The sequence below is a fragment of the Corvus kubaryi genome, unplaced genomic scaffold (genome assembly GCF_017639235.1).
Source record: "Corvus kubaryi isolate FWS band 111438036 unplaced genomic scaffold, C.kubaryi_AGA036_p1.0 66, whole genome shotgun sequence".
Classification (NCBI taxonomy): domain Eukaryota; kingdom Metazoa; phylum Chordata; class Aves; order Passeriformes; family Corvidae; genus Corvus; species Corvus kubaryi.
The window spans coordinates 12,028,005-12,034,513 of record NW_024582054.1 but is presented as its reverse complement, the minus strand read 5'-3'; positions in this window follow the sequence as shown (position 1 = coordinate 12,034,513).

Below are 6,509 nucleotides of genomic sequence, written 5' to 3'. Positions count from 1 at the left end.
CACCTTTACTCAGAGATGCTCACATAGCCAGTAACTTGAACTCAGTCATAATGTACAAGCAGTAAAGATGATTATATAGAATTAATAAAGGCACAAAAATATCTCATGTGATTCCCACTGATCATAAATCCTTATTTTATTAAGCATTTTAAGATTGAATACTCAGAAAAAGTTTAGATACCTAACAACAAAATATTTTAAAGTAAGATACATTTTTTGGCTTCATACGTTGTCTAAGTAAATTTTAATAAACCTATGTAAAAATTATTAAACAACAGACAAAGATTGAATAACATTTTAAAATTAAAGTATGAATTATTATTAATCCAGGTCTCAATTTCAAACTATGTATTTTACAAGAGAAGAGTTTGGATACAGTTTTTTATTTCCTGTATAGTTTTTTATTTCCTGTGTTATTTAAATCTATTTGAATCTACTCGCTATGCCAAGCAGTGTTACCAAGCAATCAAAATCTGGAAGCATACAAGTGTAATTGAGGACAAAATATATAGATCCTGTATTTTGAAAAGTATGTTACCCTTTTGTGTCAAAAATATTATCCAGCAACTTTGTTCCAACTGGATGTCTACCAAAAAAATAAGACAAGTTGAAAATCAGTGGAGTTAAACCCCTTGGAGAGATGTAATACTGTGAGTATAATTGAAATGTTAATAATTATGCTCATGCTGATAATTACCAAGGATAGTTTGGTATAGTAGTTACAGAGCTCACCTTTCACCTCTGGGTCTTGGATTTGATTTCTACCTGGGACTGTATGAACAGAGTTCAATTATCTCCATCGGCCTTTTAGTGGAAGAATTTTCCACCCCTTTCACACTTCAAAAGTAAACAAGAATAAAAATAGAGATGGACAGAAAAAACATTTTATTCTCCCCATCAGCTAATTAGTATGAAGTTTGGGGCGTTATTTTTAATTAAATTTGACAGGAAGTATAATACAATTTAGACCATTGGAAAAGACACAAAACGACTGAAAAAATGCAAACTGAAAACAAAGCTCTACTCCTTCCTCTACCATTTCTTTTAGTATTTTGAGTATAACATACAAAAATTACTGTAGTGTCATAATGTAAAGATAAAACAACTCGTTGCTGTGCAACAGCCTCATAGTTATGAATCCAACCTTATCAACACGACACAAACACTGTAGCCCAACACTTACCCTACTCAAACACATAATGAGAAAAGGAAATAAATTACAATTTATGCACAGGATTAACAGCAGAAGTACAAAAAAATACATCAACAAACTCAGTGTTTTGATGCTGGATTTTGTCCCGGTTTGAGACAAATTCAGAAGAATGTACAAATTTGGACGTCCTCTGATAGAAGGCGGGTTACAGCCACTCCTCTCCCACCAGGTTAGGGGGAAAAAAATTTTCCTCAGAGGAAAGTGAAAGAGAAAAAAACCTATTTATTTAACAAACACACGGGAACAGAATAATAATTCTGAATAATAAAACCTCTCGCAGTGGAGAGAAACCAGGGAAGATTTTAGAGTCCTTCTGTGGGAGTGCTCTTTCTCCTTGTCTTTGGAGCTGGGTTGGCATGGGCCCTCCAGGGCCTCAGTGGGAATTTCTCCCGGTATGTTCTATGTTGTTGAAGCAGTCCAGAAGAGAGGAAAGGAAAAGACGAAGTCCCAGGAAAAGAAGAGTTTAACTCTCCACCTCTCTCCGGAGAAACAGAGCTGAAAGCTGGCTGAAAAGCAGCAAAGGGCTCCGCTCTGGCTGCCGCAGCACAAGAATGCGCAGGAGTAGTGACCTTGGAGCACAAAACTGCTTTGAAAAGTTTGTCTGGCTTTTTTTTTTTTTTCTCCTCTCACACCCAGCTTTAAAGACACAGAAAGGCACAGAAATCATGTCTGGGCATAGAGCAGTGATAGGGGATATCACATCATAAAGTCACCCCAAGACAGTTTTAATTAGCCCAATTGCCTCCATCTACCTGCCACATATAGCAGGAAAAGAGTAATTATTGCTAGATTATGTAGGGATCTAGGCACACGGGTCTCTAACTTAAAGGTTTCAGAGATTTTATAGAGTTCCACTCAGCAGTGCATCTCTTCTACACCGTGAAAATAAGAACTGGGCAATACCTGAAGCCCTAATGCAAAGTTATGAGGCAGTATGCAGTTGGGAATTTAGGAAACAGTGAAGCTTGTCTTATCATGAAAAGTGAAATCTCAGAGAGTCCTGCAGTGATAGGCAAAAATTAAGATATAAAGATCAAATTTTAACAGCAATCATTGTTTATGAGACACTGCAATTAGTTTCCATCAGTTACATACCATTTACTATGGTAAACATTGATTTAATCTGTGAGTTGTGCAAGTCTAAAAAAAAACCCCAGCTATTTCTGGTACAGGGCAGGATGCCATTGGCCTTCTTGGCCACCTGGGCACACCCTGGCTCATGTTCAGCTGCTGTCAACCAGCACCCCCAGGTTCCTTTTCTGCTTTCCAGTCTGTAGCACTGGCTGGGGTTGTTGCAATCCAAGGGCAGTACATAACACTTTGCCTTATTGAACCTCATACAACTGGCCTCGGCCCATTGATCCAACCTGTCCAGATCTCTCTGCAGAGAGATCCTACCCTCCAGCAGGTCAACACTTCCACCCAATTTGGTGTCATCTGCAAACTGACTAAGGGTGCACTCGACCCCCTCAACCAGATGAAGATACTGAAAAGGGTTGAACACAAGACTGAGCCCTGGGGAACGCCAGTAGCAATTGTGAGCCAAGTGGATTTAACTCCATTTGACACCACTCTTTGGCATCACCCATTCTGACAGTTCTATACCCAGCAAACAATGCACCTGTTCAAGCTATGAGCAGACAATTTCTCTATGAGGATGCTGTGGGCAACAGTGTCAAATCCTTTGCTGAAGTCCAGGTAAAAAACCTCTTTCCCTCACCTGCTACACTGGTCACTTTGACATAGAACATTTACTTAATAACAGAACAATCATTTATTTAACAACACTAAAGTTTGGTTTCACACTGCTAGCAGGAAACTTTATGGGTGAGCCATACTTCCATTTGGCAAATATATTAATTGCTCACCATTTACCATATCTACAGTTTTAAATGCTACAATGACAACACATGAAAACACTAAGTGCCTTATTGAAAATGGAGAATTGTGAATTATCCTAGCTTTTCATTGTAAAACATCAGGATCATACATTCATCCAGTGGCATTTGAAGGCCCTCCTGAGGAGAAAAATACCAAATGAGTCTTGTATTTATTGCTATGAAATAAATACTCTAGTCCCTGCATAAAAAAATGCAGTAATATTGGCAGTAAAATTGCTAATTACAAGAACATAATAATCTGTCTGGTAATTAAAGCACCTAATAAAAAGGGAAAGGACAAGATAATGCTGTGGCTGAGGGAGTTGTAAGATGTGAGGAATGAAGACATATGGGAGGAATCCTGCCCCAAGTCTCACCACAAAAGGACCAGAGTCAGAGAAGAGAGGTTGAAAGGCCTTGCAATGCACATTCCACTTATCTGAGAGATGTGCACAGGCAAAGCACTGTGGGATTGTGCAGTGTGTGACAATCTGCCCATGCCCTGGTTCATTCTCTGGCTGCATTTCACCTGCGGTATTGCCAGTCACATTTTTAAAAAATTACAAACCCCCATCAACAAGAGTCTTACAGAAAAAGTTACCTAGCAATTAAAATGTATTTTGAAAACCTTGAAGTGGTAAAATGCATAAATCTGCAGGGAATGCCTGAGGCACTGGAAGGAATAGGGCAGGGAAGAAGAGCCCCCTCAGTTAAACATAATCAAAGGCTTTGGTATTAAATGTACAGCTGATGTATTGCACCCACAGAGTTTCAAAACAGTTAATACAAGGTTTTAACTCCTTGGGCTTTAAAACAGGAAGAATACTAAACCCCAAGTGAAACTGTGAAAATAGAGAATCCATTAAAGATATTCTCACAGTAGGGCACAATAGGCCTTCTATTTAGTGGCTCACAGATAACGGGTTTACAAAGCACATAGTTATAAAGTTAATGACAGATGAAGGAACTTGAAATAGTGATTTCAAATCTGTATTTCTTCAGCCGTGCTCTATTTTTTTTCACAAGAGAAGTTTATCTAAAAAATTTTAGATACCAAAGGATTCTGGCCTTGAAACTCCTTTCACACCTGCTTTACATGGGTATCTCATACGTCCATGATCTCTTTCAAAAATATAAACATTTCCACTTCATCAGGTATAGCTTGACTTATTTGTGTCCCTGAATCCTCTGATTTCTAAAGAAGACAGATATGGTGCTAGTGGTCATTACACATGTACTCTCTATTATGTTTTTCTCCATTATTAAATGTCCTTCTTGTTGACTTCATAAGCATTTCAGTACACGTGAGGATATAAGCAAACACAGCATTTCAAGTGCAGATGCATTAATGCCATGTGTCTTGCAAACACTGTGGCTTTTTGTTTGTGCACTTAGTCACAATGTTTCACCAATATCAGCCTGTGCTTCAATTTGCAAATTTACATTTGTTTTTCTTATCTTTAAAACTCCACCCATATCTCAACTTAACTTCCAAAGAGCTAATCCCCAATTTTTATCCACTCTATTGATTTTCTTTCTTGTGCCATATATAACCTTACACTTACTGGCATTTAATGTTATGTCAGATGCAGTTTTTCAGTCATATGCCTTCTAAGGCTTTTTTTTTTTGCTGTTTTTATAGAATGAATGTTCTAATCCTTACCCATACCTTTATGTTCTTTGCAATTATCTCACTGTTCTAGACCAGCATATGTCCTCACATGTTTAGCCAGCTCTACTGTGAAAGCTGTTGCCTGTTGTGCACTTACACAAGTTTGTCAAAGGTTCCAGAACAGTCAGTTGTTCTGAGACCTGGCATTACACAAAACAGTGGTCCAGGTCATCATTATGCCCAGCTCCTTTCCTTCTACTTTGTCCAGCTCATTTTGACATTTCCAGGCTTTAACAGCTGTTTTTCCTATTGGAAAATGCAAAACACTTTGAAGAGGCAGGGGGTGGGCAAATACTTCAATGGAAGAAAAGCAAATCTGTACTCCTTCATATGTTGCTCTCCTTAGATGATATCACAGATCTAAAGAAGTACTTTCACACCTGCTGTCAGTAGGACCTCTGTAAGTTGCTCCTCTGTATTCTCTCTTCTTTCTCATTTAAGGTGCAAATTTTGCACAGTGTTTTCTATAGGCATGAGCTGGTAATTAAATACCAACTAAGGCATTGCTTACCACAGCAGCTGTCAGTGATCCCCTCTGCCAGCAACCCAGCACCACAGCCTGGGCAGCTGCTCAGCCAGGACACGGAGCAGGCCAGCCAGAGGATCCCTACCCAGCATGATGCGGATCCCCAGCCCTGCACAGCTCTCACTTGGGCTCTGCGGCTTCTGTGCACTGCCCAGCTGCAGCTTCAAACAGGCAGATCCCACTTAGCACTGAGCTAGCTACGCGAGGGACTACTAAGTTGGCTGACAGTCTTACCTGAAGTAGAAATACTCTTCATTTTTATATTAACTTTTCTTTTTCCTTCTTATCACTGCTGGGGTTTTTGCTCTCTGTGAAATGACACAAACTTCCCACAGATTTTTTCTTCAAACAAATTCAGATTTCTTCCTCTTGGTCAACATTTTCCTTGTGTATAGATTATGGTTCACATTAAAATTGAATTGAAATATTTTGTGACATTAAAAGTACTGGATGGCAAAAGGAAAAGAAATTTACCTTGACCTGTGCTTTATCACTCTTGCCAGACTCTGTTCCAGTTCATCTGACATTTTGGCATCTCTAACTGATTTCTTTTGACAAATCGTTGAGTGAGTTTTTAACACCTGGGTTTTTTCACTGGGTTTTTTTTTTGTAAATAAGTATGCATGCTCTACACTACAACATGTTAGCTTGGTTAAAGAGCCTTTTCTCCATTTTTCCACAAATACTGTTCTGTTGCAAATGAAGTCGTAGGGCATTGGTTTTCTGTGTGTCTTTGTAAATTGACTCTGCTTTTTGTTGTTGATGTTGTTGTGTGCCCTCCCTCTTCCCTCTGTCTTCTTCATATTTCTATGGCTGGAAGACAAAACTGAGCTGGTTATTGAGACAGTATCATTTATTTGTGTCCTTTAAGCAGGCTGTAGCAGAGCCAGAAGATAATGGGCACCTCATTTATTCAGTCTTTGAATGATCATATTTAATTCCCAGTGACAGCTGTCTTCACCATATTAGCATTGCAAATCAGCACTGTTTTGTAATGGCCTTCTATTGAACATGATTCAATTACGTGTGGTCCATAGCGAGGCAGGATACGGTCTTAGTATCTATAGCAATATTTCTGCAAGCTGCTGCTCTTTACACTGCTCACATTTAAGCTGTCTGTTTATCACAATGCTTTCCTTGAACTACACTGAACTCTCTTCATTTTGCAGTGAAATAAAGAAGAACGAATATAATTTGTGAAAGCAGTTATCTGGTCAG